The 23,583-nt window shown below is 31.6% G+C and overlaps 1 protein-coding gene across 3 annotated transcripts in view; it reads left to right on the top strand.

The window, feature by feature from the left end:
• Positions 1–1,019: 1,019 nt before the first annotated feature.
• LOC128988892 (uncharacterized) overlaps positions 1,020–23,583 on the top strand; it is a 157,003-nt gene continuing 134,439 nt past the window's right edge. For 2 of the 3 annotated variants that reach the window (XM_054410650.1, XM_054410651.1), the window contains exon 1: positions 1,053–1,096. The gene's annotated coding sequence lies outside the window, so the exon portion shown is untranslated. Of the gene's footprint in view, positions 1,097–23,583 lie in introns of all 3 variants that reach the window. The other variant, XM_054410649.1, reaches the window with a different exon arrangement.

Here is a 23,583-nt window from a genome sequence, read left to right as displayed (position 1 = left end):
TTGAGAGACTCTATGTTGACATGCATGTGCTTGTCGAGCTCTGTAAAACTTAATCCTCTACCCGACCTGAAACTCAAGTAGGTACATACATACTGAACAGATGAGCTACTTACACTGATCTGACAGACAATAATTATCATTTACAAAATCGGTAAATTAATACTATAGCACTTACTACTGCAGCTTGATTTCCAAAATATCAAGTAATAGGTAAAAAAAAAACTATTATATGAGTACACAAAATATTATAAAGTGAATTTATGAAAACGATTATCAATATGGAGAAGAAGTCACGAGCAATAACTTTTCCACAAATGATATCATTATATTTATCCCTCTATATATATCTTTATCGAGATAAAAAAAACTCCTAATGGAAACTAAAAATGTTAATTTAAGTTTTAAAATCAGTCCTGTATTCAAATAAGTATTTCAGTAAATTTGGTTACTGAAATTATATCAAAATATCGCTGCATTATTTGTGTAATGTTTAAACGTCCGCACATTCTGAAACGTGTTATCTATGCCTTTTGTAATTTGCATAACAAGTAAAATATGCATTAATAAGAGATGTTAGATACAAAACTTACCCTTTACAGAATTTAACTAGTGCTCCAAGTTTGAGGATGTTAAAACGTGGTAAAATGTCGTTTTATGAGACGTGTAATTCTAACAATTAAGGATAAATTGAAAAAAAAATCAAAATGAAAAACTAGTACTCTCCAGAAAATGCAATGCACAAGCGAAATTTTGTACACTGCAATAAACAGTTCACTTTAAACACCCAACGTCTCAATTACTTTTTGCAAAACCAACAATTCAACTTAATCTAAACGAAGAGCAAATCTCTGGGTTGCATTATAATTCTGCATTTTCAAGGAGTTATCTACTTGCAACATACGAAACAAGACTATCACATGATCAACAATGAGTGAAATACCTTCCATATAAAGGGGGTGGAAAGGGGAGGTGGTAGGGAAGAGATTTGAGGGGAAGGGAGAGACCCAGCTTCAGTCGTGGTCCAGACGGCGGACGAAGAGGATCCCAGCCTGCTCTCCATCTATCTCTCTCTCCCCCTCTGTCATTTCAGTTGTCTGTAAGTATAATTTTGATACATAAATGCCCTTTGTATGATTATCAAATATAAGCTTCCCAATTTTTTAAAATTAAGTTTATAATAGGTTTTATGGACGTTGAGATAATAATAAGTACTAAAATTAATCTGGAATGTGTGAATTAATTAAAAGTATAACACAGACATTACTTTCTTATTTACCCTGTGAATACAAATTAACATTTTTATAAATTCTCACTACATAGTATGGCTCTAAATTCCGTTTAAGCTTTTTTATTTTGTGTTTTAATGAATTCGGTACACATATTAATGTGCAATTGTGAAGGTACATGCAGTAGTCTAATAAAAAATATGCTGATATTGACATTATTTCCGTATGTATATTGTTATATTAGACAGATTATAATCATTTTGGAATTTAACCGTAAAATGCACCGTAAAGTTAAACTCATTAAAACACAATGTTTACTTGAAAAGGATTAGCAAGCAAGAAAAACACAATTGGAATCTCGTATATGATCTCGTATCTCGTAACTGGACGTTTTTTACGAGTTTATTTCCAAATTAAATGAATAATTTTACTTAGTCCATAGATATTATACACTTTTACGACTTCACAATTTTCAGTAAAGATTTTCTACCAATTTTGAAGACAGAGTAGCTAACATTGATGTGTTTTCACCAGTGAAATATAGTTAATCGTACCATTTATAAGATATTTAAATTGTTTTGTTAAAATTTTACTATTCAAATAGTATGCTAAATTAAAACATTGATTCTTCTATACAAAAACATATTAAATGTTTAAATGTCTGTTAATTTGTTTGCTCGTACTTATTTGTTCAGAAATGGCTTGGGATTGTAAACTCAACTCCTTTATGTAACACAGAAATAAAAATTCGTGACGAAATGAAACTGATTGTGCTCGCTTTTTATTAACCGTTATAAGACTGTATTTACGAATATTTTAATGTGAAAAAAGTTTAATTGTGTACGCTGTTTAAGAAATCAATAAGAACCTACATAATAAATAGGAGTTGAAAATTAGTAAAAAAGACAACCCTAATGCAATATGAAAAACATGTTATGGTTTTTTTTAAATACATAATGTAAATATTTTATTTCACAACAACGGTATGATGTATTTATCAATAGCACAGCATCTATGTTGAAGTATTTTGATTCATAATCCAGTTTTGATTGAAAATTCGTGTTCATGGCAATTACACCAGTATTAACTACGCTGGGAGCACCAGGATTAAGCTCAAGTATAAATCAAATACAAATCTGATTAGCAAGGCTCTTTGAATTGGTTTCAGAAGTTTGGCACGTAATGATGTGGTGACTAAGCTATGTTTAACATGTTATCCACATTTCTTGTTCATCTTATTACAAGTTTATAAGTTCTTTAAGAGTCTATATAAGACGAATATATGAGAGAGTATGTTAATAAATTAAAGTTAATGTATGAAGTCGTATTGCAGCTCAAAATATTGATTAGAAACAATAGTTTTGATAATCGCTTTGACTATTGAATATTCAATGAAAATTGCCTTTGAAAATTAATGTTTCTATAAAATGGTTTAGAAAATGCAATTTTTAACATTCACTGTTAAACGAAGACATCTGTTTTATTAACCAACATTACTTCTAGGGATTATCTATAAACTCCAGTGTAATCTTTTTGTTAATATAGTAGAATATCACGGACCAATGTTGGATAAGCAAGAGCTTTTGTCAAAAAACGTAATATTTAAGAATTTTTAAGTTAGTGATATTTGTTAAGCCATTTTCATCAACGGGAACCCCTATAATTTATTTTTGTAAAAAATACAACCGACTTCAAACGCTCTAAAAAGAATGAAATAATAATTTCAATAAAGTAAACTTTTGTATTAGTCAAGCTCACGTATTTTAAGTCGGCGCGGCTCTATGATGATTTTGATACAAAATTTAAAGAGGATGTCCACATTACAGGTGACTATCTATAATTGCATTTCTTTTTCATAGTTATGCGTTGGGTGTTATTTTATTACTTTAACCAAAGATTGGCAGATACCATATCATAACTTTTTTTAAATAATATAATAAATTATAATCCTATAGTGGTATTAACGAGTATCTTTAAAAGATTATAATGCATTTAAATGTTTCTTACTTGGAAAAGTAACGCTTTAATATTAAAGTAGCTTCTTTTCTCTATCATAATATCAAAATAAATTATTTTCCTATTCGTATAGAATATGTGTGTGTGTTATTTTCATAAGGCATTCGTTCTGAAGTAAACATAAAATACAAGAAAATACTTACTTTTGATATATATACACGAAACAGTTCAGTATGTTTTTTTAAATATATTTATGTTATCCAGGTATAATTTATTGATTTTCAAAATACACTCTCAATCTTTTATTTTATCCATATTTGCAGTTAGAGCCGACTTGAAATACGTGAGCTTGACTGATAAAAAAAGTTTACTTTATGGAAATTATTTCATTCTTTTTAGAGCATTTGAAGTCGGTTGTATTTTTTACAAAAATAAATTATTTCATGATTTTTAGTGACTGTATAATTTGTTATATATTAATTACTTTGAGGTTTTTTGATAAGCAAAACTGTTTGAAACAATAAAAAGTGTCACAGAACAATCATTATTTTAAAACTGTTTTAGTCACCTGTTCAGGTTACATAATCAATAAGTATTAAAATTAACATTTTTAGATTTTGCTTAAAAAACAAAGAGTTTACTTCCATTAGGCCTAATGAAAAACTAAAGTCTTTCCTAGAGACATTGAAATGCCAGACATCATCGTTTCCTGCAATCGGTGTACTTCTACATTATAAAAAGAAATACAGCAACGTCTAAAGCCTTTTGGAACAATATGAAAGTGATTCCTCAGCTACTAGCACTAAAAAATCTCTCAAAAGTAGAAAATTGGTCGTTAACACGTATAGTACCTTTGTAAAATTTGTATATGAAAGATTGGTTCAGCTAAAAGAGATGTAAGGGGTAGGTGGTTTTGTTTTCTCAAGATGTAGTCAAAATTGCAAATCAGCTTCCTCTAGGACTTTCCGAAGCTGGCATAATAGTATTGATATGATATAGTGTTTTTTACATGGGTGGAGAATATTAATAAACATTCCACATCTGCAAATGCATGTTTAGTATTTAAAATATTTAATAGGTACTTTTAAGACGATTTACGATTATGCACTCTCACACTTCTTAGGTCGTGTAAGGAATGATTGCATTAAATGTATATTTGGACCTCTTTTACGAATGCTTTGGTTTTCACAATACACCTTTATTTATCAATATCATACAGCTATTCACTATGTTTTTATAAGTCAGAATATTCAATACTCAAAACAGAATTATACACAAATTAGGTCAAACGTTGAAATACCTTTTTTATTGTAACCAAAACGATTTTTTTTTCAATGTCATTTATTTAGGCTCCATGGCAAACAATAGTTTATTATTCAATATGAAGCAACTGTTTCATGAAGAACTGTCTGTAGCTTCATTTAAATGGTATCAACTAACAGCTGTAGGAATATTATTATTATTTGTTGCCTTCTCTGCACAAATATAAACAAAATAAATGTTGAATATTTTAGGTTTTCAACATTTTTCACCGAAACAAGTATTACACTTAAACATAATATATATATGTGACCAAATAGAAACTCTCCTGGTTATTTTGGTGGTGGAACCACGCTGATCGGTAAAAGAATCACAGAGAAATTGGTGAACATACATAGAAAATAAAAACATTGCCACAAATAAATCGAGGACCTCCTCCTTTTTTGGTAGTGGGGAAGTCGGTTAAAAACTACATCTTCTACAGCTGTAGTATTGACCTGTCAAATCATTAATTTCAATTAAATTTCTTTATAAGATGGGTTTACATCGTTCTTGGTCAGTCTGCCAGGCCACTGGCCGAAATGGTCCACTGGATATCAATGACCTTGAGTACGACTTTATCACTGACCTTTGTTATCATTGCCTGCATCATTGTAATGTTATATTTACTTCTCACATCATTGTTTTATCTAGCTTTTTTATCAATCTGCAACTTAACCTGTGGATTATACTATACGGTAGTGAACTGTGTATTCTGACGACTTGGTATATATTCTTACGAAAAACATATTTAGTTACTAAAACTTCCTGGGAGTTGTATTGATCTATTCTAGATAACTGTGAAGAATGTTTACGTACAACAATATGGATAAACCTCGAAAATTTTACTTTACGTATACGTTGAAAAATTTAGTTTTTGTTCTAGATTATGAATCACATTGAAGGTCTACACTGTTTTATACTTACTTTCCAATCCTACCCTAAGACAATAATTTGGCTCAATCGTAACTTCTGTTTAATCTTGTTTGTGTAAAAATGGTCAAATTTGTCCAATAGTGCGATCATACACAACTCTCATTTTATACAATCAATATTAATCAATCACATCAATTAATGAGATGGAGCGCCACCTATGTGCGTATTTTAACCCAAACATGAGCGAAGGATGAGTGAAATAGTTATTTGTGTAACTAGTGGTGAAAGTGGCACTTTGCTGCACACGAGAGCAATGTTTACGCACTCGCCTGCGGCTCGTGCGGAATGATCTCGAGTGCAGCAAAGGCCTTTTTCACTCGTGTTACACATTATATTTTTCCTACAGTCACTATAAAGCATATAAATAATAATTAGTCTTTCAAACACTATACAACACGTTTTTAGGTTCAGCTGGCAACACAAATGGTGCCCTATAGAAAGTATTACCCGCGGTCCGTATCACTCCGCTATTTTTCCTCGGCAAGAAATGTGCTCCGCGTTTTGAGAATATAGTTCCGTATGTTTTTGTAATTTGAAGTGGTTTCCGCACCTAAAAATAATTCTTTAAAGGTATTTTCTTGTTTATTAAGATCGTAGGAATGTTTTAAAACGTTTAAAAGAAAAGTCCAGAAAGTTCAGAAATACCGAAACTATAAACACGAAATGACAGGTTAAATCGTAGTTATAATAGTCAATCAGCTGCTCATAGTATTTTTATCTTTAAGTGTTGCCAACCTATTTCCAAGCGTACACGGATTACGTGCATAATAGAACCACGCTGGTTTGTGTTGTTTCGTTGGAATCCTGATGTGCGGCAAAGTATAAACCGTACGACAAAGTATAAACCGTACGGCAAAGTATAAATATGCAACAATTAGCAGCAGTACTATAAACAGTACAAGGAAGCCAACTTTGTCGGGTGACTGTAGGAAAAATGTATTTTTTATCCCAAAGTTCCCAGAACTTTTGAGAAAACTACAAGTCACACCCCCATAAACCATATACTTAAAATGTTCGTCATGACGAGAAACCATGCGCAAAACTATCCATTATTTCATAAATTATTGCTCTTTAATCTCGTAATTCCTTTCCAAAGGGAACTTTCCATATACATAATGCTTAAAATACCTCAGCTGTACTTATTTGTTTGTTATTCTTTCAATTCACTACCTTATTAAAATCAGGTGTGATAATTTGTTTTATTCCTGTATTCTGTTTCGTTTATTTCAGCTTAACCAAACTATAGTTTTATTAATGCTTATGAAGTCAGACGGGTTGAGGCTCGTAGGTAACAGCTAGTCCATTTAAAATACAATGACTAGGAACAGCTGGATCCAGTTTCAAACAATCAAAAAGCTACTTTTCTCCGGAAACTTATCTTTGTTAGGCGAGCACTGTAACCACTCTACTGCCAAGCCATTATTTACCATTTGTCTATGTATATTTAAGTACAAGATACCCAAAACACCATAATTACATGTACACCATAGTTACCCGTTTTACAGTAGACAGGACATTATAAACAGACAGATTTTCTTTCTATTAAATAATAACTACCTTTTAACCTACCCAACGTAAACTACCTTTAAACCTCGTCAATTGAGTATAAGTTTGTAATTAAGTAGTTGTAGTTATTACTAAATACCACTCCATACAAGAAGCGCTGAACCGCTGAACACTATTGTTCCATACAATCATAGTTGACCTATTTGAATAGGAAACGCCCGACATAATCCTAGGCAGCTTCAGTTATTATCCGCCTGCCTTGCTTGGCAGTAGGAACTCCACAACAATAGCACCATCAAACCGCAAGGCAACTGCAGGGATTGCAGCTTTCTTTTGAAATGCAAATGTTCATTTACTGGATTTGTATTTCCGTAACATAGTTTGTATCGATAAATTTTAATATTTTTGCTATGTTTTTATTTTTATAAATGTATTGATAAGTTGGTAAATTTACTTTTTGAAAACAGCTTAATGATACGATGCATACAAAGTCGTCTAGTAGTACATATAAACATGTACAAATTTTCTAAAAAAGCCATATTTTTAATAAACAGATATGTTTGTTGCTCGACTTAATTGAATGTATATAATCATATCATTCAAAATCACGCAAATACTCTAGTTCAGGAATACCTCTAGATTCCTCAAGTAACTCAATAAGCTCAGCGGTTTCGCTATCTAAATAAATACATTACTACTTGCTTTGGATACTAAAATAGACAAAGCATATATACCAACTTTAGCCAGTATTTTTACTCAGAGAACCCATGGTTTAGTTTTCAGGTGGCCTTATTCAACTAATGTATGATAATATGATTTAGTAACATAACCTAGCAATCGTTACTCTTTACTTTTTCGGCTCAATACTTCGAAAGCTAGTAGAGAGTCATATGTTCATGGTATGAAAATGGAAGCAGCTGTTCTTGATCATTACGTTTTTTAATGAATACGTGTACAATGAATAAGCGATTGCCCTTAAGCGGCCCACACACTAGCTCGCATGTGCCCTGCGTGGCTCGTGGTGAGGTGACTGCGAGCGGCTCGAGGCACATGTGCGATTCAATTGGTAACCACACACTAAAGACACATGCGCGCGCACCACCGTCTTTGACCATGCAAATAGTGGACTATAATAGCAAATTTAACAGGTATATTGAAATCATTCTAATAAACTCCTTTGTATCGCCACCACGTTAATTTTTACTATTTGTTTTTCATTTTGTATTTTTTTAACAAGGAAATGTTTTTAAAGTTGTAAGCAAAGTCACTAAAGAATAAAATCTGACTTAAAAAAAAAATTATAAAAAGTGTTTTGGGTTTGTGGGAAATAAGGTATTAAAAATATGAGGGTTGTATTATTTAATATAAGGGTATAAGGGTCGTATTTAGAGTATAAGGGTTATAGACTTAGATTTAATTAGTATATTTGGTTCACATCGATATTAAGCTCTCAAAGAGTTAATTTCAGTCTTCACAAACTCATCGTCACTGTCAGGAAACACCCCCTTGCATTTTGTTATCAATAGCTCCATAATTTCTTTTCTCATTTATTTGTTTGAAAAGTTTACCTTTACATTTTTCACGTCCCAAGAACATGTTTGTGATCTATAAAGCTCTACAAACTCAGACAAAATCTTTCTTATGCCATTAAAGGACATCTTAACCGCACAACAAAGAAGTCAATAATAACCAAACAACAAGGACAAATAAAATGCAACACGTGGGGCAGTTAATGTAGGTACACTGTGCCACGCAGGCGCAGACCTTGTAGTTCCCGATTTACAGTATATGCAGCTATGGTTTGTACTGCTAGTTCGCGAACATGTGCCTCGGTTTCCCACAGACTGGCGCGCATCATAACAAGCTCGCGCACTTGTGACGATGCTCGAAGGTCCGGCGGCAGGCACTAGGCACCTCGCATGCGCGTCGCGAGCATGGGCACATTTACCCACACATTGAGGCGCATGCGCGTCGAGCTGTTCGCGCGGCACATGTGCGCGCACAAGCGCCCTAGTGTGTGGGCCGCTTTAGTCTCATGGTAATACCATAGACTAACCAACACAATTAGACTTATCATCCCATTGTAAATTTTGAAGCACGTTTTTCGTGTCTAGTTCATGTACGTGACACATGGGTGCTAGTGTCGACGAAACTTTGTTTCTATTATTTTTGGATTAATTTCTTGATCTGTGCTTTACTGTTTGGTTATATAACTAGGGGACAAGTTATTGTTTATGATTAGATCGTATTATTTGGCTAAACGAGGTTTTAAATGGCTGTAATAACGGGAAACAAATTTAAACAAAACACGACCTCTACATAAACCGTACAGAACTAACAATAAAATTGTCTTCTGCTGTTCCATAAGGATGAGAAATCTACTAAGGGAGTATGTTTTATCTATGGTAATACGTTGTTGTATTAATAGTCAAAGCACAAAGGTAATACCTAAATCTGAGACCGGTTTAATTTTTTCTTCTGTTGTCCCCAGAGGCCTAATAAACAAAAAGAAGCAAAAATTGCTATTTAAAATTCTTGATGTTATTATTATTGACAGGAAGTAAACGGTTATAGTTTTCTTATTGATAAGTAAATTTCGATTAAGCTTAGCAAATGTATTTATTTAATACTAAGCTATAACATTTTACTGAAAGACTCATTCCCTGCAACAGCAAACCTAAGTACTAGTTGATCCTAATGTTATTTTAAAACGGAATCAATCTGACATGTTTAAGGAAATATTTAAGCGAAAATCCTATCAGGGAAATGGAAATTCGCTTAGTTTGCAGGTTTGCTGCAGCGGGAGTGTTTTTATTATTAATCCGAACTAAAGAAAAACTAGATTGAAATTAGTAGCGATGTCCAAAAAGTATTACACTCCATGATACACAGTACACACCCTTTACTCATATTCAGATTATAACAAGCAGAATTGTGTCCCTGTCAGAATGCAATGAAAAGTTTTATTATTCAAACGACATGTTTTTCGTTATTCCAAATCTGGCTCAACATTAAAATGGGATACAATAACTATGTTGTGTTGATGTATCTAAAGTTGGACTGTCGGATATCTCAACTATAGGAGCAAATTGAGATTTTGCCTAGTTTCACTTTTTCAAAATAGGTACGATTTAATTCTTACTTTATTCAAATGCATAAATATAACAAATAAACTATCTGTGAAATTTAAATAATTATTTCCAACCGTAAAACTCCCTAACGTATACAAAAAGTATATAAGTTGACATTTCCAATATTTTCATGTTGAATGTTCCTCCACCACGTATATATACGTCTGTTTGAGATTTGTGAAAATCTGTGTTCAACGATGAGGGATTTTCATCCGCAAACTCTTCTTGCTTTCATAGAGTTTATGTTATTTTCGTCTGGCGTTTCATAGAAAATAATCATCAATTGGCATAAAACAATAGTTATCTTAAGTGTTTGTATTGTCTCATTATGGATGATAGAGTACAAAACTATTATGATTGGGTCGCATTCTACTTTCCCTGGTATTGTATAACAATGTTATATGAACCAATGAAGTCATATAGTGCTATATGTAGACAGGACGATTTACTTAAAAACTTAAACTCTTTAGAAAAGTTTATTTGACAAATATGTGTTAATTTTGATAACATGCTCAAAAGTATATTAAACGTTAATCATTCTAAAATCATTCAAAAAGTAAAACATAATGTTCACAGAGTCTATACACCTTCGTATCATACCACTGATTTTATAAAACTTAACAACTCATTAAGAAAGTATAATTTTTTTTAAGTACCTATATTACACTCATTACCTTAACTACTTAAATAAAAGCTTTTAAGCGCAAAAACCATACATACATACAGAACTTATTGTATTACGTATTTAGTGGTGGAAGCTCTTAAATACCTACAGGAAGTTTTCACACTTGTTTACATTACAAATGGAGAGATCTATCCTAGTTTGCCTTCATAATATAAGTATATCTTAATATGTGATCCGACCCATTAGGTAAAAAAATCGTCGTACACCAAAAATCTATTCCTGATTAATAGTGACATTTTAAGCCGGGTCACAAGTACAGACGTCTAGTGCCCTAGTGACGATAATGCCCTGCACCCACAATGTTTGTTTTTGGATTTTATAACAGCTGAGATAAGGTTCAACCCCTAACTAAAAATAATCCAATTACACAGGTGGTGGTTTTTGCTGCCGTAACAAGCAGTAGCGACGAGTTCAGTGTAACAGGTCATAAATAACCGCTCCTTTCTGAGGCATGAATACATTGTACCCGTTCCAGCCGGGTAACGGTTTAATTAACGACAGGTTCCTTTGAAAATTTATCGTCATAGCATTAACTATGAGTATGAGTGTAAAACGTTATCACACACTTACATAGTTAGCCGCAAAATTTTAAATTTGCAAACATATCAATAAAGAATATTTTCTCGTAGTTTTTCCTGCGTTATTTTTGTGTTTCAAAAATTACTCATAAAATAACACTTTTAATTTACTAAATGCCACTTATTATATGCAAAATACACATTTTTAAAAGGTGGCAATATATTTAGGTCCAATATGGTGTTAAATGTTTACAATTTGACATTTAAGACATTTTAAGTTATTAAATATGCCAACTTATTTTGTAATTTAAAGATCTCAAGAATTGTAAAATAAAAAAAAAAACTAAATACCCGCCATTTTTAAATCGACAATAAAATTCACACAACTAATTATTTATTAACCGATTATTACAAAATTATTATTTTATTTGAATTAAAATTGCTTTGAATGTGATACCATGTTATTAAGTAGCTCATTTTAATGGAAGAAAATTGTGTTGTACTACGGGGTTGTATAGTTTGCTGTGGTAACCTTTCGTTAACTGGAAAGAGGTATTTTGATATTTTAATTGTCATACATTATAAAAAGTCTTTAAGAAATCTTATTTAGTAATTTGTTCTTTTAAAACATCTTTCTTGCCATATTTACCACGGCATTTTATTCTGGACGGCATTGTAACGTACATCACAGGATTGAATTGATAAGTTTAAGTTGTGAATAAAAAAAACTATTCCAATTTAACTAATACTATAAAACGTTTGGATATTACAAATCCAAATCCTACTAGGATACTCTCATTCAAATTGTAAATTTTAAAGCCTGTTTTAGTGTTAGTTTCATGTCTAATTGAACTAAAAAAATTAAATTATATTCCCTATGTGCTTCACCTCGTTATTATCATTAGAATGTGCAACGTTGGTTATTATATCAGATAAAAAGTAGTAGTTCTATAAGTCCACTTTAAATTCACATGAAATATAATCATAGATCACTTTAGTTACTCGCAATGATAAATGTAATCATCTACATCTACAGTACTCATGTTACATCAATTAGAAAATGACTGTGGGTCAAAAGACTACTAAATTCAATCACTTTAGATTGATTTATATATCGTAGAAAATAGTATATTCCTAGTAAATTCATTAACACATGCAAGGGAAATATGAACATTAAATTAGTTTCACAACATTGAAAAATACTGAAAAAACTTTGAAAAATAAAATTTATCTCAAATTTCAGCATAAGTACTGTCTCCTGGTGTGTCGTGATTCGAACACTGTATGTGGAATATAGAATGAATATGAATGTCGAGAGAGGAACGAAGAGGTTTGTTTGGACTTATCGATATTTTTATGTCATTCGATATTGAGGATGTCATCGAAAGCTTATTTGATTGATGTCACATGTTGTGTGTGGGACTTACGAGGGGGGTAGTGGGGGTGAAAATGGAGGGGGTTGCGACTCAATAAGGCATGTTCAACCTCGGAAACAACTCTCCCTAAGTTGTAAACAATACTTTTAGGTTATTGTTAGTTTTCACAGCATATATACAGGGTGTGTTTTTTTACGCAACCCCAATATTAAAAGTACTCTAAGGTACTGTTTGACCAGAAAACAAGGTTATGTTGATATCCCTGTTTTCTTTATTTTATTGCCGATAAGCTTATATGCATATTTGCATAATGTTCTGTGGGGTTTTGATGTTATTGGCAATATATTGTAAATATGACCTTTGACTATAAATACTAGACATCCCATCCCCATGTTAAATGTCTAGCCATCTTTTTTATCAAAATCGTCGTAGAAGATGTGAGCCACCTACAATTAAGATTGGGCTGATCTAAATTACTAAATTCTACCAAATACACAATCTTTTTAACCGATTCAAACTTAGGGAATGACTTATGATGAATTATAGAAACTGTTATGACCCATCAACCTGGTCAGCAAAAAAGTAATGTATAAAATAGAATTTTAGACAATAGCGCGTTCTAGGATAGTTTCGCACAACTACATTCTTTTTTTATAAAAAATTTGCTACAGCTGGTCCATATATATGGGAAGTCTACTTCAGTATCCAATAGTCAATGATAAGACTCAACAAGGTGTTTTCACAAGCTAAAATAGAGTATGTATTGTACTAGACTACGGATCCAGTATCTTTAACTTTGTACATGTCAATAATGTTCGATGTATTAGGTGCTGAACTCCTGCAAACTTGATTTCATGCCACTATTGGCATAAAACCAATGGTTTACTTTTAACGCATTCTTTTAACTGTTCGGGCTTGAGAGAACACCATGATGAGTCTTATTTACGATAAAGTCCCAATACCACTAAACCTTATATATATATATATATATATATACTATAATATGAGTAACGTTTGCGCACAATGATATTAAAAACAGCTCCTACGATTTCCTTTCGATTTGCTAGAAATCTCTTAGTTTTAGCATAGTCAATGGTTTTAGGCTAAAATTAATAACCCTTCTAGGCTATGTTATGGGAAAATTAGTTTTTCGTTAAAAGCTTAAAATGAAATTTTAATATTTTTAACATTAGTCTTATGCATTGTCAAGTAGCTATGGCAGTTTTAAGAAAATGTAAATAAATGAATTGAACGTGTAACAAATCATCTAAAAGGAAAAAAACCAATTACTAAGTGCAGTACAAAAAGGAAAGAACATTCCAACGAATACTATTTAGCATTGATTATAAATACACTTGGGGTCTATTACTAAGCAAGCGATGAATACGACTATTCAAAAACGTAGTCTTTTACTGTAAAACAATATATACTACGCTAATATTGAGTTAAACCCCTCAAGGAAAAGAAAAGGCCGTTTCGTAGTTTTCGAGGAAGCGCTGCCGGAATGGGCGGGTTGTTAGTATGATTCCACGGTTTATAAAATGTAAACGGTATGGATGATAAACACAAAACAATAATAACACGAAAATAATCATGTTTGTATTATTATTTCGACGCAACTCTCAAACAGCGCCCAAAATAGATGTAGAGAATAATAGTATTAGATTTCATTCAGTGACGTCATTCTGTTATGTTTTTGATCCATACTGTTTCTGTTCTAATGACCGTTCCGAGATCCCAATGATTAACATGTTGCATGTAATCATTATATAATATTCGCAACAATGCTGGTCAACAGCTGATGTTAAATGTTGTCACCACTGCGAGTTTGTTATTGAACTTTATTTATCCTAGATATGTTCAATATTGATTATTCATCTGTATGTAAATGACTGGTAATAAAATTAGGAATGAAGGGAGAACGTCTACCGAAGAGAAATTGGCTTAACAACTAAATTGAACGTGACAAAAATGAACATGTAGGAATTTACAAGTAAAACAAATAAGGTGAATAAGGTAGGTGAAAATAAGGTAGAACTAGAGTTCCAAATTTATAGTTAATATAATCACAATTTTTGTATTTAGACATATTATTTAGAGTCTTCATCTGTGGTAGTCATATTGAATTTTAGTCCCATTAGAGCAATGTGTAATTTGACAGAACATACCATCATTTGAAGAAGCATGCCGGTGTTATTTATAAAAATATAGTTTCGAAAATTTTTATTAGGTTTATAACATAGAGTAGTAGGGAACAAGGTAATGATATTTCAAATATTTGTTTTTGTCTTTCATTATTAAATTATTTAATTAAAGGCTTAATTGATGATAAATAACTTATTAAGTGGAAGAAAAAATAAATAAATCCTAACTCCCTAAACCTTAATTTTAACACCTCAATCATTACTTTATCACAACAGGTTTTTTAGAAATTCGGTTACGAAGTTAACATTGCTCTTATGGGACTAAAATCCAATATGGCTAGCACTGATGAAGACTCTAACTATCAATTAGTTTTTTTTTGGGGGGGGGGGCGTTTGGTCACAAAATAAAATAAATTATTTACCCAAGGAGTGATTTAATGTTATAAAGTATATATTTAGTATACTATGCGTAGTCATTGTATTTCACTTACGAATTATTTTATAATTTCAAGTGAATATTATTTTTACAAGCTTAACAAATCGTTGTTTAGATTATATGAACGATTGTTACGCATTTGTCAAAGTAATATTGTCATTTAATAAAGTAATAAATATGTATTTAATGTTACATTAATACTAATTTCTGTTACATAAATATAACGAAAATATTACTCGTACGAAGAACGACTTTATTAAAATCACGATCGTTTGAAAACTACTTCGTCATTTTGAAATTATTTTAACATATTTTGTTTGACAAGCTGGCGAAAATAACGAGAAATCTACGAGAGAAAGAGTGGTTTATGGATATTGAAAATCCCTGAATGCCAGCTTAACAGCTTAACACAGATTTGTAAACATCTCAAATATAGGTTACCTGTATAAAAGTAAGAGGTGGAGTAAAACTTAGATACTAATCAATGGACGGATGATAATGAAATGGTCCTTAAAATAGTGTAAAATCGAGTTATTTCAATTGACTTTTCTTCAATCACAATATTTCTTTTTCTGCACGACATATCAATATGTTAAAATCTGTATATAAATAGCAGCAGTAATAATGCTATTAGTAATACAACTTAAGATATTAGGTTGTACATTAGTAATATTATTTCCATTAATTAACAATAGATTGTTGTGCTACAAATAGCATGTTTGTTATATTCAAGTGTACTTATGCATAAAATGTAGTATACGCATTTCATTCAATTATTAAAACATTATTTTAAGAATGGTGTTGTATTTGTTCTTTAATGTGAACAAATTTGTACAATAAAGTGAACTTGTAATATACATATTTTTACCTACAATTGTTTTTCGTTTCTATCTCTAATAACTAATGGTAAACAATTTCATTGCACAAATTCCAATCGAAAATTGTTTATGAAGTAATAAGAGGAATAACAATGAAGAAGTCTTCCCCCCACCGTAGGTGTGTTGTGGGAGGGGATAGGTGAGTGGTGGGGGAGGGACAGTGGGAGGGGAGAGCTTCAGTCGTGGTCCAGACGTTAAAGTGAGAGAATCTCTGATTCTCTCTCTTCCCGTCTCCCGCCTTTGTACAGTGTGAGTGTTATTTTATGTAATTACTATATTTGATTGTTTTACCATTAATCGTATAGTTAATCAAACATTACTCAACGTTACGTTTTGAAATAATATATTTCAATTTTTATGTTGTACTAATTATGATGCTAATTTAATGCCAGCTGTGTTTTTTTAACCAAATCTTTACCTTTGGAATTTAACCTGTTACGAAACTTTACAACCAGTCTTCTACGTTACGTATTTTAAGAATACTTCTAACATAACACTATAATAAATGTAAAGAATGGTTTTTTGTAGCCTAATATAGAACATATAAGGTATTCTTGTATCTGTTTTATATTTAAATGTTAATTAAATCACCCACTAATTAATCATGTTAATGTGTATATAAATCACAATCAGAAACACTTTTAAATGTTACATTGATTTACCTATTAGTATCCGTATCTTAGGCTCAAGAGTCATAGTAATATACTCGTAATCGTAATATTTTGTGTACAATAAAGTATAACATTATACTAGGTAGTAACAATACAGGAATATAAGTATAATATTGTAATCATAATGATAGTAAAACAATACTTTATAATTTTATACAATTATTATAAATTATTTTTTTTTTATTTAACATTATATGACTATAACAAAAAACCTTTCTAGAAAACCCCATCCACAAGTTGAATTGATACAATCATGATATAGATCAAGCACAAGTTTAAGAAAATTTAGGAAGCGTAAAGTTTGCTTCAAGATTTAAAGTATTCCTAACAGATACGTTGAATCTGTGAGATTATAATCTTTCATATGAGTATTTTTAGACTTTTAAGATAAATTTGAAGTAAATAAAATTTTAAAATGAAATATAATGAGTCAACGTCAGTAAACAATACCGGTAAATCATTTACCTTAAGATTAAAACCACCTTAATTGTACTTAGCGCTGGTTTGAATAAGCTTGTAATGCTAATGGTTTCTACAAAGCCGTAGGAGATAATGTTTATCCCAAGAGGTGCTAACTTCTTTTAGAACATCTAGTAGGCTTCGTTTTCCTCGTTGAGTTTTTCAAATCATCAACATTAAGCAATTTTTTCATAGATTTTTTAAAAATCCAAACGTTAGTTTTCAAATCATGTATTTTTCAAATTTATAATTAAAAAGTAACAAATTAAGTATGTTTCTTAAAGTAAGTTAACAGAAAACGGGAGCTTAACTGGTTTAGTCTGCACATGTTAGATACGCATTTAACTATTAATATAACAAAACGAAAAAACGTTCAACAGTCTTAAATATACAAACATGCATTTTTTGAGCTTAAGGAAAGTAAATATTGTTAATTGATTATAACTGATTTGTTTATATACACTTACAAAGTCTATAGCTACTGAATTCCGTGATGCTTAGGTACGATATATAGTAGTCTAATCTGGGCTTAACTACGACGCAATTTAAACCGGTTGTATTAAATACGATATTACATTATAAACACAACAACTCATTGCACAATAGACGAAAAATAAAAACGCATAAATTCAACGTATCAAAATACACTCTGTTCCTCGGAAATAAAAGAAATTACTTAAGATTATGGTATAATATATTTAGTTTTGATAAATTAAACATATTTAGTTTTATATTTTATTCTCATCAGTAGATGCTCTGGATGTTGATTGTGGTGTATTATAACAGACGGTACAAATTAAAATGTTCCTTAAATAATATCAAAAAGCAGGAAACGATTGCCGTTATAACAAACAATCGGAAGAATTTTCGTATGTTACATTAGAGGCTACAAAAGAGCATCAACACACATTAGAGCAAAAAAAAAAAAAAAAAAAAAACAGCTGAAACAGCGTTGACATGTTTAAAATTAAATGTCACAGGTTAGCAAAGCATCACAACATGTTATCAAAACAAAACTGTTTAACCAAGAAAGGATTTATTTATGGCCGTAGCAAAATGCACTTAAGCTACGTGTAACCAGAAATCATCGTGAATGAGTAACTCTTCTTTCAAATACAGTTGGATATAGTCCTGGAATTCTTTTCAAGGTCGAGAGTAACCTCTTATCATCCCATACTACAAATTGTCCGCATTAAGGATATCAAACTACGAGTATTGGTCTTCATAGCTCAAGTGAGGACCTTAAATGTCTCAATACCATAGTAGATCTTACTTTACGATGGTTGGATTTCATTGGATTAGCAACAACATACATTTTTTTTCATTTATAATAACACATAGACGCATTATAATAATCAACAACAAAAGTATAACAGAAGAGATGAAAAATGATTTATATAATCAGCAGGGTAAAAATAATTCTGTTTTTGAATTAAAAGTTGTGTAGGAAAACTGATTACATCCCCGCAGCAACGCATTATTGCCAACATGCCAATGAGGTTGATTGTCACAGACTGTTACAAAGAACGCGTTACAAGCATAATGTTGACAAACAACCCATAAATTAATTGTTTTCTGAGTGTTGATCAGCACTTTAGTCATTTGGTACAAAACCATTCAACAATGACTGATTAGCTAATCAACACAACATAAATAGTTTATCAACCGCTGCGTGTATAACCGCGGGCAACGTTACATACTGAGTTGCTTGTGCATATTTGACGAACATTACTTTCGCCAAATACTTTTAACGACAGGTTATCAGGAAAAAATTGGTTTTTGTCTTTTTGATGAAAATAAAGCAAGTCATTGGCGACTGTCACAGTTACATGCCACATTAACAATATCTTGCAGCATGCCCGTTAAGGTGATACCATTGACTATTGGATACTTTACGGTATTTATGGAGCTTTGGAATTACCCTTTTTATGCATGGTCTTCAAATATGGATGATAAACATGACATAGGCATGAAAGAATGGTAAGTAAACACTACATTTCTATCACAGATTTCGTCAGCTATCTTAGATGAAAGTCAATTCACAATCCATGTACCAATATAAGGTCTTGTATGTTTGTGTGGTTAATCAAAATTATTGCTGTCTGGCAGGAAGTCCAAAAACCTTCTCTGAACGGGTTTTCATCGATTAGGTTTTTGGTTTGTGAGCACTTTAGCTGTTGAGTTTGGACTTAAATGAGTTGAAATTCTACTTTTAAAAAAGCCTGAGCCTTCATCAGATGTCCTAAAGCTAATCTAGATGCGCAGAACAATAGTTTTCTTGCTTCAGCAGCGTAATTATTCTTTTTTGCAGTTCTCTACTTATCATATTTCGTGACCCGATCCAACAACTAACTGTCTGATCCGTAGACTCAAGATAAATTTTGAAGCTGACGCATTTTCACCAACATAGCAGTAAATAAGGTAGTTTATATCCACGAAATAATTGTATGACCTGAGCTGCGGAACTGTCTTCTGACACTCAAACTTTGCAGGTGGCTAGGGTCGATATGTCCATACTATCAATTGAATATTGCCGAAGGAACTCTACCATACACCCAACACTCAGGTCGTGTAGAGCGATTGTCATGGAGTTTCAAACTTCATGGGACGCTCCCACATCTCTCAGGAAAATAACTGAGCAGCCTCTCCAAAAACCAAACAGAGACTAGCTGTCTCAGCTCATTGCTTTTACTATGTATAGGTAATGTTAAGTGTAAATAACAATTTGGTGACGGTAATTGCTGAGAATATATTTACTGTATAAATATCCCTAATATCATTTAGCGAATAGTTTTAACGACGCATAATAATTATTCAGACTAGGAGAGGCAACAAGACATTATTATTCATAAACACTTGAGTAAATAGCGCTACGGCCGTCCCTAATGAAAACATTGTTCACTCACCCGAAAAACTTCGCGAGGATATTTTCACAACTGTAATCCTTACTTTTGCATAACGAAGGCCTCGCTTTAATACTGAACTATAATATCTAACTCAACTTGAATTAATTAGTATACTTGGGCTTATGTTTCTGATATATCGTTAACTCTATCTTGCAATATACCCATTGGAATACCTATTTAGATTACTGGGAAGTCTTTATAAAAATATAAGAATAAAATAGCTCGTAAGTCATACTAATATTGCTGAAATATTTATATAGGAAATTCTTTAGACCGATACTACTATTACCTAATCTGTGTATCACTGATCTTGTACACCATAAACATTATTTGAACATAAAGTATTTTCGAAAAAAAAATGAAAGACAGACTCTGAGAGAAGATCTTTACTTTCCCTATAACTTTTATCTGTACATATTTAGGTTCACTTAAACATACTTTGGCATTGATGTTTAAAAAATATTTAGGTGCTGATGCAGACTTGTATGAAAGATTTTATTCGCAGGTATTCTTTTGGTTAGGTTAGGTTTATTCCAGTTAGGTTTATTACCTGTTTTTAAATATTTTTATTTTAAGATTTAATTAAAAATGTTCTTTTAAACTAATAAAATCGTCAGTTACCAATTTTCAGGCAATATAGAACATCTTGAGTGAAAATTTAAAAAGAAATCCTCATATTAGTTTATGCTTTTGTTCTATATACGTTTCTTACGATCTAGAATGATGTATTGAGTTTTTACGATGCATTTTTTAAAGCTTTTACAGAACATTGTCTTCTTAGGCTGTTTTTGTTACGTTAATCATTACACTAATCATTACATTAAATATGAAATAAAAACCACAACACTTCAATTAATAAAACTATTTATAAGATTAACGTGTAGTAGTCATAACATTTTAACGCTCTGAAAATTGAAATTTTAGAATACTAATTGCCGTAAATAGATTCACATAACTACAAATGCGGTTAATCTTACAAGCAATATTTTATAAACACTTCATTACACCCAACACTCACTCACACATTCATTGTCACTTATACACGCTCCAATGTTGTTCTTCATTTAGTCAATCTTGTTGAAGTTGTTTGGATAAGTGGCGTAATTGAAAAACACAAGAAAATGCTAACTTATTGTGATCAGATAATATCTCTGAAATTTTGGAAACGATCCTGGCGTTCAATCTTTTAATAATTTAATTTTCTGGGAATAGGGATGGGGTATAATTAACGTATGTTTGTTTGTAGGAACTTTGTCCCACAGGTACGTTAAATATTACTTTTATATTGTAATCTATTCTTAGAGAGATGTGGTCGTTCACTATCCAGGGAATATATGTAATGACAACAATGCAACAGCATTTGAAAAGAATCTATCTATCTATATATTAATAGGCAAGCATGTTTCTCTAAAACCTTTTTTCTCAGCTCGTGTGTATCGTAGGGAAAATCTACGCACACCGTTAGAAAACTATTTTCCTGTAGGTGTGCAGAATCCCTTTATAAATTAAAATAGGATCAAAAATAAGCACAAAAAATGAATTTGAAATTTTAAAAAATTAACATGGGTTTTATGGGTTGCTATGGTGATGACAAAATAACAACACAATATAAACAGAAAATCAAAACAAATGGAAGACATTCCAATCACATGTTTTATTTACAGTGTGGGATGAAAATAGAGAAGTTTGTACAATACATACTTTACTTATTGAATACGCAAGCAGGATTTTTGTGACAATTACTCCTCCGAAACTACTGAACCGATTGACATGTTTTTGGTCTCATTGGAAAGAGCGTAACGTGAAGTTGTGCAGGAAACTTTCTTTTTAGGGAAATGATTAGAGAGAGAGGCTCTGGGGCCTTTTAAAGTTTCGTATTTCCCATAAGATTATCATGGGAAACAAAAATTGTTATGAAACTCCAGCTGTTGTCAGAAATTAAAAGTGAGAAGAAGAACATAAGTTAGTTGTAAACCGTCAATAAGTTTGCTAATTTAACAGTTTGCTACAAACATTTACTTGGTTGAAATGAAATGTTTAGGCTACTATTTGAATTTGGGTTGGCGTAAATATTACAATGGAAAAAAGTGAGAGAGCCTGGATAAATTGATATCTTAATAAGAAAACTGAATTAACACACTGTGCTGCATTTCTTATTAATCATTGAAAGAGCCCATTTGCAAACTATGGAAACATAGGAAAGTCATAGAACACAGCCAATATAAAAGTGTTTTTTTTATATATTTATAATGTTATTATGGGTAACCTAATGCGGCTATGAGTAAGGCTATTCGTAGAAAACACTAAAAAACAAGATCAACTTTTAAACAAATTATAAAATATTTACAAGTAATTGTGATTATATCGATCTTTTATGTACCTACATCATGAGTATTTCCATAATCTTTTAGTTGAATCTTTTAAAGTCATCAGATTATTATGACTGTTATTTGTTTTAAAATAACGCCTTTAATACTTAGCAATTGCTCGAATTCGAGCAACAGGGACACTAGTTATTTATTAAAAGCCCAGCAAATGCGTTCCGTTTAGAACCACCCAAAATGCTACTGACTTTTCTCAGGATCGATCCTTTTGATTGTTAGACGAGCACTATAACCACTCAGCTATGGTCAATCACTATTAACCACTACAGTATTGCCAATCACCAACCATTCTATACACGACTTTTACTACACACCTCTGTATAAGTTGAGCTACGTAGTCTATGTCTTTCACAAATACATCCACTACACACCAGTATCCATCCGAATATGTTAATAAATATAGCCAGCGGTAGTATTCAAACCAGAATTGTAATAGTATTTTTATCTTTTGTCCGTAACAATGTATTCGGGGTCCGAGTAGGGGGGTTGTTATTAATGCCCTACAACGACCTGGCTCTCAGTAAAAACTTGTTAGGTGGAACAAAAACGGTCACATTTCGTGTTAATTTATTGAGTGGTAGTTCTTTCTATGGCTCTACAATTCGGATATCTCTTTCAAATTAACTAGGTGAATGCACGATTTTCAAATTGAGCACATTTTGTTGCTTCTGAAAACGTTACTTGTTTTAAACTGTACGTGTGAAAACTAAAACATAAGTGAATGTACGATTTAGAATGTTATCAACAATATTAAACCTATAACACACACTTAAGCTTACGTTGAAAAGAGATTAGGCCTAAAAAAACAATATTTTAATATTGAAAAATTTTAAGATTACTTTTTAAGCTAAACATAAATAATGATTTCCCATTTTAGTGATCTAGCCTATATACTTCGCACTTTCATGTTAATCATCAAGATAAATGTTTATTGGACTTATCCCCAACTATATGGTATGGTATGGTAATGGCAATTTTCGTATAAGGTATCAACATGGTTTTTACAAGCAAGGGAGAAAGAGTGGAACAATTTGACCTTATAACAACAACATTTATTTGTGAAACCATGTTA

This window comes from Macrosteles quadrilineatus, unplaced genomic scaffold (assembly GCF_028750875.1).
Source record: "Macrosteles quadrilineatus isolate MER2022 unplaced genomic scaffold, UCM_ALF_1.0 Scaffold_3__2_contigs__length_128488019, whole genome shotgun sequence".
NCBI lineage: Eukaryota > Metazoa > Arthropoda > Insecta > Hemiptera > Cicadellidae > Macrosteles > Macrosteles quadrilineatus.
This window is presented reverse-complemented; position numbering and strand designations above follow the sequence as displayed.